The sequence below is a fragment of the Ochlerotatus camptorhynchus genome, unplaced genomic scaffold (genome assembly GCF_037179485.1).
Source record: "Ochlerotatus camptorhynchus isolate MF236.1 unplaced genomic scaffold, CSIRO-AGI_Acam_v1.1 ptg000077l, whole genome shotgun sequence".
Taxonomy (NCBI): domain Eukaryota; kingdom Metazoa; phylum Arthropoda; class Insecta; order Diptera; family Culicidae; genus Ochlerotatus; species Ochlerotatus camptorhynchus.
In genome coordinates this window covers 9655658-9673424 of record NW_027040567.1, presented here as the reverse complement: position 1 = coordinate 9673424, position 17767 = coordinate 9655658, and the positions used below count along the sequence as shown (strand labels likewise).

Genomic DNA, 17767 nt, shown 5'->3' with positions numbered 1-17767 from the left:
GAATATCACGCGCGCCCGCCATATCTGCTCTCACCAGTCAGTCGCGGTTTGCACCGCGCTTTTCTCGATTTCGTCACTAATTATAAACACACCAAATTCTCGCTCCTACCGCCGACAGCGCCGATGAGGTGACAAAAGAACAACAATAACAGGCCTACCAGCGAAAAACAAAAAGCCAAAACCAGCGGTTCAGCCGGCGTGCGCCCACAAAAATGCTATTATTATCTTTTTCACTTTTCTCGATTTTCCTCCTTTTTTGATGGGATCCAAACTTGGTCCGGGCTATGCGCGCAGTTAAATGAAAACCGACTCGGGAACTCGATAAAAAATAACCCTACTCTAAATCACTATTTCGATCATTTCCTGCGCTGAAATTTATTGCCCCTCGGAGATTGGCAAATCGCGATCAAGCTGCGCAAGTCGAAACGATCGATGGATTATGGCTTGAATTAATAAATTATGCTTCGATTTAGATTTAATCCGACCGCGTGGCTTACATCTCGGGATGGAAAATTTTCGTTACATAATCACCAAGCGATTTCAATAGAAAAACAAAATCGATTGTTCTGTCAGATACTGCAAATTCCCATCACTGCATCACAAAAACCAGTCTAAATATTCACCGATGTCCACTACAGCTTCTTTAAAAAAAAATGGCTAAATTTGGCAATTTCTATCTTCTACCTACTTTTTTTTTGCTTTACTTCCAAGCTCAAAGCGCTTGGCTATTCTTCTAGAGTGAGTCTAGATCACGTTTCAGTTTCGACGGTTGAAATATAACTGTGGCCGCCGGCCGTGGTTTAGCGGAAAATCTTGGTGACGGGAAAATTCGTGCGCGATCTGAAGAGAGATGAGAACAATTTTTTGAGCGAAATTTTCTGTGAAAAGAGGAAAAATCTGTTGACTGAGCGTGTGAAAATTCTGCTCAGATCGTTGCAAAGCGGCCAGAGTGATTTGTATTTATTCTCATTTCTCTAGTGGGGTGTGTTTTATTTTCGGAGTGCGCGTGGAAAAGCAGGGGCTATTTGTCATGTTTTGGTTTGGTGATGTGAATTGTTTTTTTTCGTTTTAAATTTTAACAACAGTTTGTTGAGCTGCGCGTTTAGGTTGGGTTTCTGAAATGGGAGGATTGAGTCTAAAACGAATATGTATACACTCAATTCTGTTTTTACGTGATTTTTTTCGCCTCTAGTTTTGATCATGTGATCTCAAATTGCAATTGTTTCATAAAATCTTCAAAAAAAAAAAAAAAATCAAAGAAAAGCTTTGTGACATTAAAAATGCTGTTCCCATCCTTGATAATTGAAAAATGAAAATCGCGTTAAAACAGAATTGAGTGTACATCAATATATTATCGTTCTTTTATGCATTATGAGGTGGCCAAGACACGCTGTTTGAAACAGCAACTAGCGTCAGAAAAAGAAACCAAGGAACCAGAGTCGGATTTACGATTGTTGGCGTCCACGACCAAGCTTGTTGTGGAGCCCATCGGTTGAAGTAAAGTAAATTTACTATGTCGAACATTTTTTTAACCTTCAGGCTTAATTTATTTTTTTTAAATTTAAATGGTTTTATCCTTAACCATAACAGGAAATTCAAAATATCTCATCATCGAGCCAAATGATAATGCATTGTCAGTAAAGGACCACACACATTAGATCCGTTTGCGTCACGTTGACGTAAATTTGACAGTTAGACAATGGATTTAGCTGTCACTTTTCCGCAACGCGTCCGATCCGAATCTAATGTGCGTGGGCCTTAACGGCAAGTAATAATGATAATATCGACAGTGAGCATGCATAAGGGTGTAACCGCGATGATCGATTCTCTTCGTCGACTCTTTTCTTGACAACTTGCTTGGATTAATATTTTTCGGTGTGTTTGTTGTTGCTTCTGATTGCTTTTGATAGCCTACACGGTAACCGCAAAATACCCAATAATGACTACAGAGTAAGCATTTTCGAGTGAGACTGGGACTACCCATTAAATGAGTTAAAATATTACCCATTTATGAGTATTTGTTACTCAAAAATGAATACTTACTACTTGTTTTTGTAGTTGTAATTACTCATAAATGGGTAAAATTTTACTCATTTAATGGGTAGTCCAAGTTTCCCTCGAAAATGCTTACTTTGTAGTCATTATTGGGTATTTTGCGGTTACCGTGTATAAAACCTGTTATAGCACGGTATTGATAAAATTTCATAAAATTGCTTCCCTTAGTTGTAGCAATTTAAAGACAAATCGATGAAGAGAATCGATTAATTCTTGGTTGTTAATTTAACCTTTGTCGCCGCCAAAAGCTACTTTCTTCTCCGGTTAGGGAGAGTCTTTCGCTTTCAGGTCAGACACTGTTTCTCGATTCTAGGAGCTACTTTTTTCCCCGGTTAAGGAGAGAAGTTTTCACTTCTAGGCCGAAAGTTCTTTCGGATTCAAAAAAGAGAAGAATCTGGAGTAACCTACGAAACTTAATTTTATTCAACAAAATTGTACAAAGTGATCTTACAGCTACGTGTTGCATTAGCAACTTATAATTATGTAAAACTTTTACTTGGTTCGTCCAGGGTTTTACATATCCCTTTCAATACCGGACTTTTGACCTAATTTTGCCTATTCTATTAGCTAGGATTTCGATCGCCCTTGAAAGGGTAAATTTGTGTTATTTGGATCTTATATACTATGCCCTCTCAGATCTGGGATTTCTGGGGTTATCTTGTAAGTTTATTTCTTTTTGTAACTCAGATCTGATATGGCTCTACAAATAAGAATGAGACATTTGTAACGTTTAAACATTATAATTATATCCTTCGTTAAGGATAAACAGAGAGGGAAAGCTAAACGTAACCTAGATGCGCAAGCATGCCATGCGTGGGCGTGTTTATCCTACTTGAACGCAGAAACGTTCCTAAGTAAATACTGCAGTTAGATTATGTAAAACGAGCTCTCGCTCCTTTTGCCCTACTTTTCATTTCATATTCTTGGCCTTGGTATCAACGTCAGCTAGGGCTATGCAAACGGGATGCAACTGTGAGTATCTTATGGTTTTGGTTTGAAATTAATTGCCTCGCGGTAACATTCCGGAGCCCGTAAATCCTTCTAGGTTTACTTATATATGATCGTTATTCCGCGAGTGTTTCGTCATTTACTTTGTGTATCATTCCCACAAAGCAATCTTTTTTAATGATAGTTTCAACATCTTGGTGTTTCAACACCCGTTTTGATGCTACTTGTTCTTTTTTATTGTCTTCATTTGAAGAAGCTTCGCCTGGCGGCTCAACATCCATAATAGCCAATTTGACTACTGGTCGAGTGTATTCTCCAGAGGCTGTTTTCACAACAGCCGATCTTACCTGACCATCCTTGCCTACATGTGTTTTCAAAACAACTCCCTTTTTCCACTTTGCCTTTTGATCATCTTCAGCAATCATAACGATGTCTCCTTCCTTTACATTTTTCACAGCTTCCGACCATTTTGATCTTTTGGCTAATGAAGGAAGGTATTCGTGTAACCACCTATCCCAGTAAGTTTTAGCCATAGACTGCACTTTCTTCCATTGTTGTCTAGTGGCCTCTGCCTTCGACACATCATTCAATGATGGTTCGGCACCGCCGGCACAACCAATTAGGAAGTGGTTTGGAGTGAGTGGTTCGTCATCCGTGGCATCTAAAGATATTTTCGTCAAAGGTCTACTATTTATTATATTTTCGATTTCTGTTAATAACGCACGGAATGTGTGTTCTGGCATAGTTTGATTTGGTAAAAGACTTTTAACTTCTTGAACCAACCTTTCCCATGCTCCACCAAAGTGTGGAGATGATGGAGGGTTGAAATGCCATTCAATTCCTCTTGACGCAAGTCTGTGCTGAATCTTTTTTAGTTCATTGTCAGCTCCTACAAAATTAGTACCGTTGTCGCTATAAAGGAATTTTATTCTGCCTCGTCTGTTCTGCACTGAGTTCAAGCATAATAAAAATGCATCTGCAGACAGATCATGGGCTATTTCAAGATATACTGCCCTTGTTGTCATACATGTAAACAATGCTCCCCATCGTTTTTCTGTTCTTCGTCCGATGGACACATTGTACGGCCCAAAGTAATCTACTCCGGTATGGGTGAATGGTTTCACGAACGGTTGCAATCGACACTCAGGTAGAGGTGCCATTTTAGGGGTATTTATCTTCGCATTTTCATTTTTACAATGTTGACATTTTTTTATTGTCCTCTTCATTCCAGCATCTATTTGGATAACATGATATTTTTGTTGCACTGCTGCTATCGTAGCCTTCATTTTTTTATGTTTAAACTGTTCATGTTGATTTTTCAATATTAAATCAACTAGGGTATACGTCCCTAACCTCGGTCTAATATGCAGCCATAGATTACGTTTTTAATCATAACTCATCAATTAATTTACCTGCAAACGATATTCTACTGCTAAATGGTATGCTTAGATATGCTTATCATGTCGTTTGCTATCAGGAACCGCAAAAAGTTGAAAAACTTACTTTTTTTAAGACAAAAACTCACCAGGGAAATGTATGTAATATCGGTCTATTGTCCCCAAATTGGGTCTATTTATGGATGCAACTTCGTCCTATCCTGTTTGATTCTCAAAAAAAACGCTCTTGGTAACGTTTTCTTATGTATTTTTTTTTATCACTATCACTGTTAACTTAATACTCTTCATTCCTCAAAACATTTCTTAGAGAAAATTTTACGAAAACTACATTAAATCACTCAAGTTAAAAATTAAAAATTAAAAATTTCGCTTATCGTCTTTCGACCGCAGAATATCTAAATCAAAACATTGTGATGTTCATTATACAGATTTGGCAGAAAAAATCTCCCTTCCTGTTCGTTCCTTATCATCCAAATGCAAACCACATTGTTGACGTTACTCTTATTGCTATATGCTGTCAAATGAATTTCATGGGCCAAAGTTAGGAACATAGAAAAGAAATGTGTCCCTAAAGTTGGGTCCATGATTTACTTGTGAAAACGTTGTTAAACAATTAAAATAAACATAAAATATTCAAACAGTAACTGTGAGTTTTACGTCTAGTGTGTATTATCAGGTAATTCCATTCAATAAATGCCATAATCAGGCCATTTGATGATCGTCAGTGCAACCTTCCCATCTTAACCTTAGAAGTCATGGCGGCTAAAAACTCCGAACAGAGTGATATTCTCAACCAGTTTTATTACTTACGAGAGCTGAAAATGTATTGAAATGTTGTGATATAAATTGATTTGTGTGTGGTACACATTTATCAATCATCAGTGATCAATATTTTCCTTATTTTTTGTGTAATATTCCTTAATTAATTATTTATTTGCGTGATAGGCCGAATGAAAGGACTAGACCCACATTACATACCGTAACCCTACATGATGCTTTGCTGGAAGTATGTAAGGATATCGAGCCGCATAAGGAACGCACTCTGCATCCTTATATCGTGTTTCTGATTTTATTGTACCATTTTGATCGAGGAATGGTGTTAGCGTTCGTATTTTGCTAGATTTGTCAACCGTCTGTTTAACATTGAGTTCCGTTAACTCATCTGGAAATGCATCCCATTGAGTTTTCAGAATCAGCAAAATTTCTGCCCTTTCCATATCAACAGCACTGATGGTCTTATCGAATCTCAATTCTTTGTTTGTTTTAGACCTAAGCCACTCTATATATTTTATTGTAATGCATACAGACCTCTTTAAACGGTCCCAATCCGAACACCATTTAACGTTCAGCCAATCTAAATTTGGTTTGCTTATGCTCTTTATCGAATGTACGGGACGTAATTCTTCATGACTTAAGTCTGAACTATGATTGTCCCCATTCACGGATGGCCAATGTTTCTCGTCCAGCTTCAAAAACGCGGGTCCTTCAATCCAAGACGATTTCGATTGCCTTACTTTAGTTCCTTCATCAGCCGGGTTTGCTGCTGAACTAATATATTTCCATTGTGATTCAACGGTGCTTTCGAGGATTTCACTAACACGGTATTGAACGAATTGTTTGAACTTTCTTAACTCAGATTTGATCCAACTTATGACTGTTTTTGAATCGGACCAGTATATAACCTGGTCTATTTGTAGTCTTAATGCTCTCTGTACTGTATTAGATAATCTTGTCCCTAATACAGCAGCTTGTAGTTCTAAACGAGGTATTGACATTATTTTCGTGGGAGCAACCTTTGATTTGGCAGCAACAATCGTTACATCAATGCCGTCTTTGCTTACTGTTCTCATATATATAACAGTAGCGAAAGCGTTCAGTGAGGCGTCGCAAAAAACATGAAGTTCTCGACGTATCACGCCTTTAAAATAAGAGTAACATCTTGGGATTTTTATCTTAGATAGGGAAGACAATCTATTAATCCAGGTTTGCCAAGTCTTATTTATGTCATCGGGAATTTTATCATCCCAGTCTATACCACGTCGCCATAAATCTTGCATTATTATTTTAGATTCGATTGTTATATGTGCGATTAACCCAAGAGGATCATACACACTCATAATAAAAGACAACACTTGTCTTTTTGTCGGTTCCAACATTACTAAATTGGGAATGTTGATTTTAAATGTAAGTTTATCGTTTTGCGTGTCCCAATACATACCCAGGACCTTTTCATATACATTTTCGTTATCATCCAGTTTCACTTCCTTTATTGGAGAGATTCTATCATTTGGTAATTGCTTCAAGCAGGACTTCGAATTTGATATAAAATTCCTTATTCGGAAGTTAGCTTTATCATGTATCTGAATGATGTCTGATACAGTTTTTACAGCTTCTTTTACTTCGTTGAAGCTGTCTAAATAATCATCTACATAGTGATTTTTAATTATAGCCTCAACTGCTTTAGGTCTTTCATTTATGAATTGTTTAGCATTTTCATTCTTGACAAATTGCATACAAGCTGGTGAGCAAGTAGCTCCAAAGGTCATTACTTGCATTTCATAGATGTCCAATCTTGTATTAGGTTGCTTTCGAGATACCATTCTTTGTGATTCTCGATCTTCTTTTCTGATTTTCACCTGATGGAAGGCCTCCTGAATATCCCCGGTTATTGCTATTGGACCTTCTCTAAATCTCATCTTTATATCAAGAGCTGACTCTGTCATGTCAGGTCCTGCTAATAATTGTGAATTTAAAGAAACTCCATCAATCTTAGTTGCCGCATCAAATACCATTCTTGGTTTAGGCGGTTGTTTACTTTGGTTGATAGTTATAAAATGAGGTATGTAAAAGGTTCTCGCAGTATCAATCATATACTCATCAGGACTTAACTTTTTAAGATATCCTTTCCTTACATACTCATCAATTTGTGTACTATACCATTCTTTTAAAGAAGAATCCTTCTCTAATTTCTTTTCTAATAACAGAAAGCGATTCAGAGCCGTAGAAAAACTATTTGGAAATTCGACCTTATCATTTTTCCACAAGAGGCCGATTTCGTAACCCTTATCAGTTGGTTTCCATGTTTCTTGCATAATTTTTAGAGCGCGTTCGTCTAATTTTGATATTAATTCGCTCTGAGGTACCTTTACGCCAAAGGCTTCTGTAGAGAAGTAATCTGCCATTATCTCCTTCATTGTTTTTTCTTCTTCATTCACCTCATTCATTACAAACACATGATTTTTGTTTTCGGTGTTATTTCGGCTGGTACCGAATATAACCCATCCCAACTTTGTTTTCTTGGCAATAGGTTCAGAAAATCCACGCGATCTTTCTTCAATACCCTTAAAGAGATATGCATGTGGTAATCCTAATAATATCGTTGGGACTGCCTTATCGTAAGATTGCAGTTCTATTCCCTTTAGATATGGGAACTGTTCTTGTATTTGTTTTGAATCAATAGATTGCATGGGTAAAGCCAGTTCATTAATTGTACGTAAATCCTTAAGCAAAAACGATTTCTCGTTTTCACCTTTGATATGGACTTGAACGGTCATACTCTTAGTTTCTTCTTGGACCTCTCCGTTTGTCCAAGCTATAGTCATAGGCTTATTAAATCCTGAAATATTCAATCGTTCAACTACGCTATTATGAATTAAGCTTACCGATGAACCTGAATCGAAAAATACGTGAGTTTTTAAACTGTCTTTTCCGTTGTTCAAAGTAACAGGCAAAATTTGATAATACACCATGTTGTGTTTTTGTACGTGACAGTTTACTTTGTCAGACGCAATAGTGGTTTCAGAACTTTTCCTTAATTTTTCTTTTTTATCAGTTCTTGGATGTAGCAATCGATTATGTTTACTGGTACATCCGTCAATATTGCATGGTCGTGCTACTCTACAATCCTTTAATATATGATTTGGATTGCAACATGAAAAACAAAGTTTCTTCTTCATTATAAACTGTCTTCTTTCTTCGGAAGACAATCCTCTAAATTCATTGCATCCTGTTAAGCGGTGATTTTGTCCACACTTAAGGCACTTAGGATACCCTGTACTGTGGTAGTTCACTCTATCGGGTCTTTCCAATCTGGAAAACTTTTCATTTTTAATCCCCTTATCAGCTATCAACATTGTAGCCAGTTTTTCTTGGGGTTTTAACCATTCATAGAAATCACATAGTGTTGGAGCGATAAATGGATTTAATATAGTTGACAATGTCTTATTTTCATTTACATGCATCAACCATTGTTGATGCAGCCCATTGGGTAATTTTCCCGCCAGATCTCTAATTAATCTTTGATCATTTAGATATTCCTTATGATCAAGACACGTCATATTAATTACCAAATTCCCAATTGCAGAGATGAAATCCACCATTGTTTTTGGGGTTTCAAAACGAGGATTTCTAGTTGCAAGAACCTCTTGCAATAATCCAGAATAAACCAATTCTACACTTCCAAATTGGTCCTCTAATTTTCGTATTATCAAATCCACATTATCGGAGTCGAGAAGAAGTGCGCTAACCGCGCGCAATGCATCTCCTTTTAGACTTTTCTGTATACGGTGTAAATTTTCAAGGTCCGAAAAATTTCCCCGCTGTGTGGTTTCGAGGTATGTTTTTTTAAATCTTGGCCAAGCTTTGAAGTTTCCATCAAAATATGGCAACTCCAGTAATGACTGTCTTAAAATGTATTTTTCCGTTGTGTTTTGTCCGCTAGCATTGATACCATTAATTTTTTTAATGATCGCTTCGAAAGCTTCTACTTGGCTATCTGCATTAGTCTTGTATTCTTTCCTGTTTTGAAGAGTTTGTATTTGCTCTTCCTGTGTAGCCAAATGGACTCTAATCTTAGTACATTTTGTACATGTCCAAGGCTCTTTTTTCTTCGGTATGTGATCTAATCCTACACAGGTCAGGTGGAACCAGCGATCGCAATCGTCGCAGGCCACCATGTTATCACTGTCGTCTTTCTCAAAACAAAGACGACAGTGTCCGTTTTTATTAACAACAAATTTTTCACTCATCTTGTTTTTTTTTTTTTTTTTTTATAAATTTCTACCTGATAATATAATAGCGTCAACTCTGATTTTACTCACACTTTAATTTGAACTTTGTTGATATTAATGGCCTAACAGCTCGCCATTGGTCTGCTCCTTGCCACTGGACGTCCTTCTAGGATTTCGGTTGGCCTATAGCTTTTGTGATATTTTCGGCCTTCAGCCGTGGGAGTCCGGATTTGATGAACTTGTAGCCTTGTTGCTTGTGGTCTGCTTCTGGCCTTCAGCCGTGGGAAAGTGCGGCGTTTTATTACTCTGGCTTGAGCTACTTCTTTGTGGCGTGGTGTAAAGTGAATTTGCTAATATGTTGCCGGAACACTTTTTCTTTATCGGTACCGCGCCACAAGGTCACTGGAAACGCCTTGCTTACACAATACACTCCCTTTGGAAAGGGTTCATTTAGCCACTTTTTATATTTCTTTACTTTTTTTAATTTTGCAACCTGAATGTCGATTTCGTTGAAATACTCGACCAATTCATCAATTTCTTTTTGCAAATCGTTCATGTCCACTTCCACCGATGTCCGGATTTTCTGAAACTTTTCAGATCACTTGGCTATAAGCCTACTTGGCTTTGACGAGCCCAAATGTTCGCACTATCTGACCTTTGTCAGATTTGCACTTTGGCTCAACGGCCCACTTAAAACGCCAACTTTGCGGTTCTTTGCAGTCAGATTTCGACTGACTGCTATTTGGCTTAACGCCACACTATTTGGCACAAAGGCCCACTGGAACTGCCAACTTGCGGTTCTTTACAGTCAGATTTCGACTGACTGCTATTTGGCTTAACGCCACACTATTTGGCACAAAGGCCCACTGGAACTGCCAACTTGCGGTTCTTTACAGTCAGATTTCGACTGACTGCTATTTGGCTTAACGCCACACTTTGTCAGATTGACACTTTGGCTCAACGGCCCACTTAAACCGCCAACTTTGCGGTCCTTTGCAGTCAGATTTCGACTGACTGCTATTTGGCTTAACGCCACACTTTGTCAGATTGACACTTTGGCTCAACGGCCCACTTAAACCGCCAACTTTGCGGTTCTTTGCAGTCAGATTTCGACTGACTGCTATTTGGCTTAACGCCACACTTTGTCAGATTGACACTTTGGCTCAACGGCCCACTTAAACCGCCAACTTTGCGGTCCTTTGCAGTCAGATTTCGACTGACTGCTATTTGGCTTAACGCCACACTTTGTCAGATTGACACTTTGGCTCAACGGCCCACTTAAACCGCCAACTTTGCGGTTCTTTGCAGTCAGATTTCGACTGACTGGAAGTTCGCGGGCTCAAAACGTCGGAAAACGTCCTCCAAGATTCCTCTCTGGAGCCACCATGAAATGTCGCCGCCAAAAGCTACTTTCTTCTCCGGTTAGGGAGAGTCTTTCGCTTTCAGGTCAGACACTGTTTCTCGATTCTAGGAGCTACTTTTTTCCCCGGTTAAGGAGAGAAGTTTTCACTTCTAGGCCGAAAGTTCTTTCGGATTCAAAAAAGAGAAGAATCTGGAGTAACCTACGAAACTTAATTTTATTCAACAAAATTGTACAAAGTGATCTTACAGCTACGTGTTGCATTAGCAACTTATAATTATGTAAAACTTTTACTTGGTTCGTCCAGGGTTTTACATATCCCTTTCAATACCGGACTTTTGACCTAATTTTGCCTATTCTATTAGCTAGGATTTCGATCGCCCTTGAAAGGGTAAATTTGTGTTATTTGGATCTTATATACTATGCCCTCTCAGATCTGGGATTTCTGGGGTTATCTTGTAAGTTTATTTCTTTTTGTAACTCAGATCTGATATGGCTCTACAAATAAGAATGAGACATTTGTAACGTTTAAACATTATAATTATATCCTTCGTTAAGGATAAACAGAGAGGGAAAGCTAAACGTAACCTAGATGCGCAAGCATGCCATGCGTGGGCGTGTTTATCCTACTTGAACGCAGAAACGTTCCTAAGTAAATACTGCAGTTAGATTATGTAAAACGAGCTCTCGCTCCTTTTGCCCTACTTTTCATTTCATATTCTTGGCCTTGGTATCAACGTCAGCTAGGGCTATGCAAACGGGATGCAACTGTGAGTATCTTATGGTTTTGGTTTGAAATTAATTGCCTCGCGGTAACAACCTTCTTTGATTAAATCGGCTGCTTCATGCAGACTGAGCAATTCTGATTATAGTATCAAATTTGTTCTGTATACAGAGGAACTGGGAGGGCTTATTAGAAACTTCTCACCAATAAAGTAATGCTCTTCTTGTAAATTTTGCATATAATTTTATTTTAATATTTTTGAATTCGGACTTTTGAATTCGTTAGATGTTGTAATGGAGATTTGTGTTGTTGGATGCGGGAGGAGATGGGAGGGCGGGTGTTTGACGCATAGAGCCTGTCAATTTCGCTTTCAGAGTGTCGCAGTCAGCGGTGTTATGATTCGTGAGCGCTCGCGATTCGTAGAATCGTTGATTGTGACTGCAAGTGGATTTGGCAGGTTTTGTGTGTCGGACGTTGCTTTTTGGCCTTTTCTTGTGTCTTACATGTGCAGAGTATCATAATAGCGTCTAATGGTTTGAAATATATTTGTGAGTATATCTTTTTGAGATTTTAGTCGTCACGTTTTGTTTGTAGTTTATATTTTATTCCTTCATATAGTTATCGTAAATAATAGTTATTCAATAATAGATAGTTCATCCATATATTCGTACTTTGACGCGAAGCGTTGTGGATTATGAGATGCTCGATGACCCTGGAGGGATCGATTTTGCTTACTGAGCAGAAAATCATGGATTTAACCCCAAGCTCTTCCACAGCACAATAAATCGCCACCATTATTTGTATATTTGATATTGAACATTAACCTCGGAAACTATTTGCATATGAAGCGAAAACCTAGTCGTGTATTGTCGCGATGCGTTATGGTTCTGAGATGCTCGATGACCCTGGAGGGATCGTTTTTGCTTACTGAGCAGAAAATCATGGGTTTAATCCCAAGTTCTCCGTCATGACTCTTAAAATTCATGATCACTAAACAAAATGAATATGTTCTTTCGATAGCCGGCTATCGAGAGATTAAATAAACAACAAATAAACAATACATACATTTGGTTGCATCGCCAACTTGAGGTGAATCCTTACCGAATACCCTACCCAACCCTCCAACTCCGTAGCACTTATGAGGGTGTCACTAAGTCGGTAGCCTCTCGTTAAGTAAGTACTACATCAACATTTCCTTCCCTATCCCTAGTTATGGTAAAGATGGGCGTGGCCGGGAATAGTGACAGTCATGCTTCTGTTACTCTTGTTTAGATTGGAACCAATGTTTACTCCCCAGCATTATTCCTGAAAGTAGTCTAACTGAGAATTTCTGAAGAGACATGAGTGTCGCTCGTATCCAATCTACGAAGTATTTCATAACAACGATAACGCTAACGCTAACGATAACGCTAACGCTGACGCTGACGATAATGCTCGGAAAACCACCGTCTACACTCTGACCGAAAAATCGTCGTCGATCTTCACTTCTCTTCAAATCCGAGTGAGGGTAAAAGTCTCACGCGGTTTTTCCCACTGGTATACTGTTCTTCCTCTTCACTGGGATATCGTGTGTGCACTCTTCGAACGTCCAGTCACCAATCACTCCCGCTACAACTTCCAGCTTCGCCTGAAGTCCCCTATCCGTACTCACTCTCCCAACTCTCATCTCCCGTTGTTGATCATCCGGAAATGGTGAAACACAGAGATCTCATAACATTTGAGATGTTAGCCGTGTCGGTCTTGCTCGATGAATAGGTTAGTAGAATTTTATTTTAATTTAGTGCAGATCTTTGCCGACTTTTTTTTATTATTTACATAGTTTACAATCTAGCAAACCTTACACACTTTTACACAGTGTGTTTGCTAAATTGTTTATTTTATTTATTCCATAAATGCCTGCATGCATAGACTAAGGGGCTGTCCATAAACTACGTAGACAGTTTAGGGGGGAGCGGGTGGTAATTATCCACGGCCCATACAAATTTAATTTTTTTGTATGGGCAATTGTCTACGTAGGGGGAAGAGGGGGGTCAAGAATCCCAAAAAACTGTCTACGTAGTTTATGAACAGCCCCTAACATAATTCATAAATAGGTGATGGTTAACTAATTTTAAGGGTAATATTTTAGGGTTAGATGTATATAATTATGTGTAATGTAGCCGTTTCTTCATAATGACCACGGGAGTCCGACAATTTAGTTTTTTTAATCTGTTATTTATGTGTTTGGTATTATACTAATAATTTAAACAAATATATGTAAATTAAATTTACACACATAGAAAACAGATCCCGTGGAGGAAACATAACACATAATTTCTTGAGACTAATTAACAATAGTAATTTTTTTTTTTTTTTTTAATTATAGTCACTTTAACGCTCTTGGTCACTCCACACAGTAAAACGCTGTGCAGACTGGAGAGTTATAGCATGTTATAACGGTTGTCAAATAATTGCAACACAGAAACCACCATCACCGAGTTAGATTTCCACACAGTCAGCGTATATTCTAATGTCTGTCGGAAGCAGAACATCTTTCCATATGAGACTCATTCCGGCCACCAAGCTTATCAAAACCAGGACAATCGCAGCTGCGCTGAAAATCATCATCGACACCTCACTCACAATCCCACTCTTTAAACAAAGCCGTTTTTGGTATCTAAAACTTGTTCCTCCAAGAAAGCTTATTTCTCTAATCATCGGCAAATGCTACCCCGGAGGCAGTTACCCAGAAATAATAGCCCATCCCCAGTTATTGCATCTGATTCGGAGTGAACTTCAGAAAACCTTTTTCTCTCCAAAGAAACCAATCTCACGAATGATGACCGCCGTCGATGAGAATCTTCTATTTGTCCTATTCCTCTAACAGGACTCTACTAGTTGTAACTATAGATACTATAGTTTGAATAGTTCGAAATTGGCTACTGTGCTACCTGACTTATAACGAATATACGTTGTGTACGAGTACCCCGAATACAACGTATGACTCGTCTAATATTGCATAGCATTTGCAATGTAAATTAGACGAACTATGCTAACTATAGTGTGTAAGAAGTAATTCCTCATCTATGGATTTTTTTTTAAAGAATTTCCATAGAATCACCCTAAGATGTCACCTCTTTCTGGCATTCCTTTGAAATTTTCGTCCATAACACAACAATTTTAGAAATTATCTACATACCTTTTTATGAATTCCGTTGAGAAAGTTCTTAGAATTTACTCTACAATTCTAAAATTATCTTAATACTACAATTAAATAATTCTTGCGATAATTCGTTCAAAATGCTTTTTACAATACTCTGTAAAAGCCTCGGTAAAAGCTACCCTTTGGAAAGAATTCTTTGAAATATTCCGAAGAATTTCCTTGCTATTATCTCAGAATTTTCTGGGAAATGTTAACAGAATTAGTTAGTTAATGAGGAATTCTCTGATTTTATTTACATTATTTTTACATTCATTTGCCTCTAACTTTTTTCATCAACAGAATTCCATGAAATGATGTATGAAGCTTTTGTAGGTTTTGATATTAGCTACAACCTTTTTGATTAACTCAAATCTGTATATCTTATGCATGCAAGTGATGCTCCATTTTCTTCTGACGGTTGGGGCATGAGCACTAACTCTTGTCCTAGCCTTTTATTATGACTTATGGCTATAGCGCCATTACTCGCTTTCTGAAAAGAGAAGAGGGAAAGGAAAAGGAGAAGGACAAAGAGAAAAGGATTATGCAAACTCTATGAACATAACAATTTAGAAATGCATAGCGGCGCGGTGGTCACTACCCCGAGTCTTGTCACTATTTTCAAGCCATAAAAAGTAATAAGGACTAAAATGTGATTCTTTGATAACTGGAAAATCCTGATTGCCTAGATTAAAGTTGTCACGTCTAGGGTTCGGTGGTAGATTTTATACCAGTAACGCACCACAAAAAGGTGATCTCCCTACGTTACTGGTTTGAAAAGATAAAAAATTACAAATTGGAACGAACTCACCAAGTTTTAGCCAATTGAACCTGAAGGCTGCCTGACATGTGTTGATGTAGAATTCCAAATTGTAGAAGAAACTTGACGAAGATCAACATGAACTAGTCCGGTTTATGGTAGTTGCGCGGAATGTCTTGCGTCGATTTGAGATGAACAAATTACCGGATGTATATGGTCGATTTTTGATGTGCATTGGTAAGCCTTTTCGTGGCCAATAGTCAGGTTCAACGCTGCGACTCAACGAATGATGGGACGCATCGTGGAGGTTCTACTTGGTTTCGGAACAGCTTCTCAGCGGCAAATAATAGGGAACGAACTAGAATGAGGAACTAGAAATTGTCTCTTGGGCCTGGTTTTGGCCAGATCAGCAACCGATTATAGATTCGGAAAAGTCTCACCACATTCTACCAGCTACTCAATATAATCAAAAGCCGTCACGAAACTTCCTTCTCCCATTCTTTGCGAGTATGCGACATCTTCACTATTCTTCTAAATTGTCTTAATGCACTTCACCCAGGTTTTTTACACATTCACGGGTACCTCCGTTTTGCCGCGAATCGGTTCCAGACGATTCCCTCCTCGACACTTCATTTCTCGGAACTTCATTTTTCGGAATGGGTTTCCCTCGACTAGGACACATTTCTAAAGATTTTTTCCTGAATCACGAACACTAAAATATACTTTTGAAATCATCACCCGCGTTTGAAACTTCATCAAGTCATACAAATTCACTCGAAAAAAGTACAGCTTCATAATTTAAAAAAAAAACATTGTTTTAGCTGTAATGAGAATTTGCAACCTTGTTTTCAGGTATTACGGAATCAAAATATAGTAGCCTAGTCGCTTTGGGCTAGGCAATTTGATTCGACTTGCGAAATGAGGCCCCTGGATCTCCGAGTTAGGGAGAATCACTTGATTCTACGAAAAATTTAAGAACGGTCCAGAGATCCATAGGCCAAAGTTAGTGCTTTTTCTCCTATTTTTTTACAGCATTCTCTTCTGATTGGGATGCTAAAATATAATAAATTATTACAGTCAACTCTCCCTTACTCGATCTCTCCTTAACTTGTAACATGTGCCATGGACGAGTGCACAGATGAATTAAAATTCTGAGGTTCATGCACTGACAAAAATTTCACATGAAAACTAAATTTTTATGATTTATAATTCATGAACATTTAGTGTTCATTTTTTAAAACATTGGCCCGCGCTCCTGTCAAATGTTCAACAGTGCATGAACTCAAATCCATCGGTGCACTCGACCATGAGTTAATGTCGATCAATTTAAGCTGAACATTGCATTAGGTCCTAAGTAACATTGACAGATTCTCTTCGTCGACTTTCTCTTTGTATTCCCACGGCCATGTAAAGACATTCCCAGGTATTTTCAGCACACAGATCGATAAAAGAAGCATTTATCTAGCTTCTAATACGACAAACACAACAAGAAACGGTTCACTAGTTATTAACGAAAGAGAAAGTCGACGAAGAGAACCGATCAATATTACTTAGGACCTAATGTAATGTTCAGCTTGAATTACCTATTAGGTTTTGCACCGTCGGGGTTAACCTCAATCTGATGACAGTTCAGTGGTACTGTTCACGTGGACTTAGTCGATTTTTTCTTGGATAGATTTTCTAGATAATTTTTCAGACTGCAGTGAGATGTAAACCACACTTCTGCATTGTCCACGAGCAACATCCTTTCACCGCGCTGTTCCTAGAAAATTTTCATGTTAAATTCGGAAATTTTAGAATATATTTTTTTTCGAAAAAACGTCTAAGTGCTTGTAAATAGTACCACTGAACTGTCAAAAATGTTCAGCCGATAATCACTAAGTTCATTTGTGACGACACGCTGTAGTACCTCATAGACGAGTGCACGGATGGATTTGAGTTCACTCACTCTACAAAAAGTGACACAACAGCGGGGCCCTGTTTACAAAAAATGAACATATGAAAAGGGCCTATCAACTTTTGTAAACAACTTCCTAGGTCCTTTTCACGAGAACCGAAGTACGCCCACGCAAACCAAGAGCACTATTGGGAAGGGGAAAATTTTCCCTACCCGATGGTGTTGTTAGTTTGCGTGGGCGTATTCGGTTCGCACGAAAAAGGCTTAACAAGTTTTGTGTACAAAAGTTGGTAGGCCCGTTTCAAATGTTACGCGAGTATTATTCATGTGTGCAGTTTAAGTCGTATTAGTTGCTAGATAAAAGCTTCTTTTATCGATCTGTGTACTGAAAATACCTGGGAAGGTCATGGCCGTGGGGATACAAAGATAAAGTTTACAA

General features: G+C 38.2%; 1 protein-coding gene across 4 annotated transcripts in view; it reads right to left on the bottom strand.

The window, feature by feature from the left end:
- LOC135697710 (neurofilament heavy polypeptide-like) overlaps positions 1-781 on the bottom strand; it is a 30234-nt gene extending 29453 nt beyond the window's left edge. For 3 of the 4 annotated variants that reach the window (XM_065217496.1, XM_065217499.1, XM_065217498.1), the window contains exon 1: positions 689-780. The gene's annotated coding sequence lies outside the window, so the exon portion shown is untranslated. Of the gene's footprint in view, positions 1-688 lie in introns of all 4 variants that reach the window. The other variant, XM_065217497.1, reaches the window with a different exon arrangement.
- Positions 782-17767: the final 16986 nt, after the last annotated feature.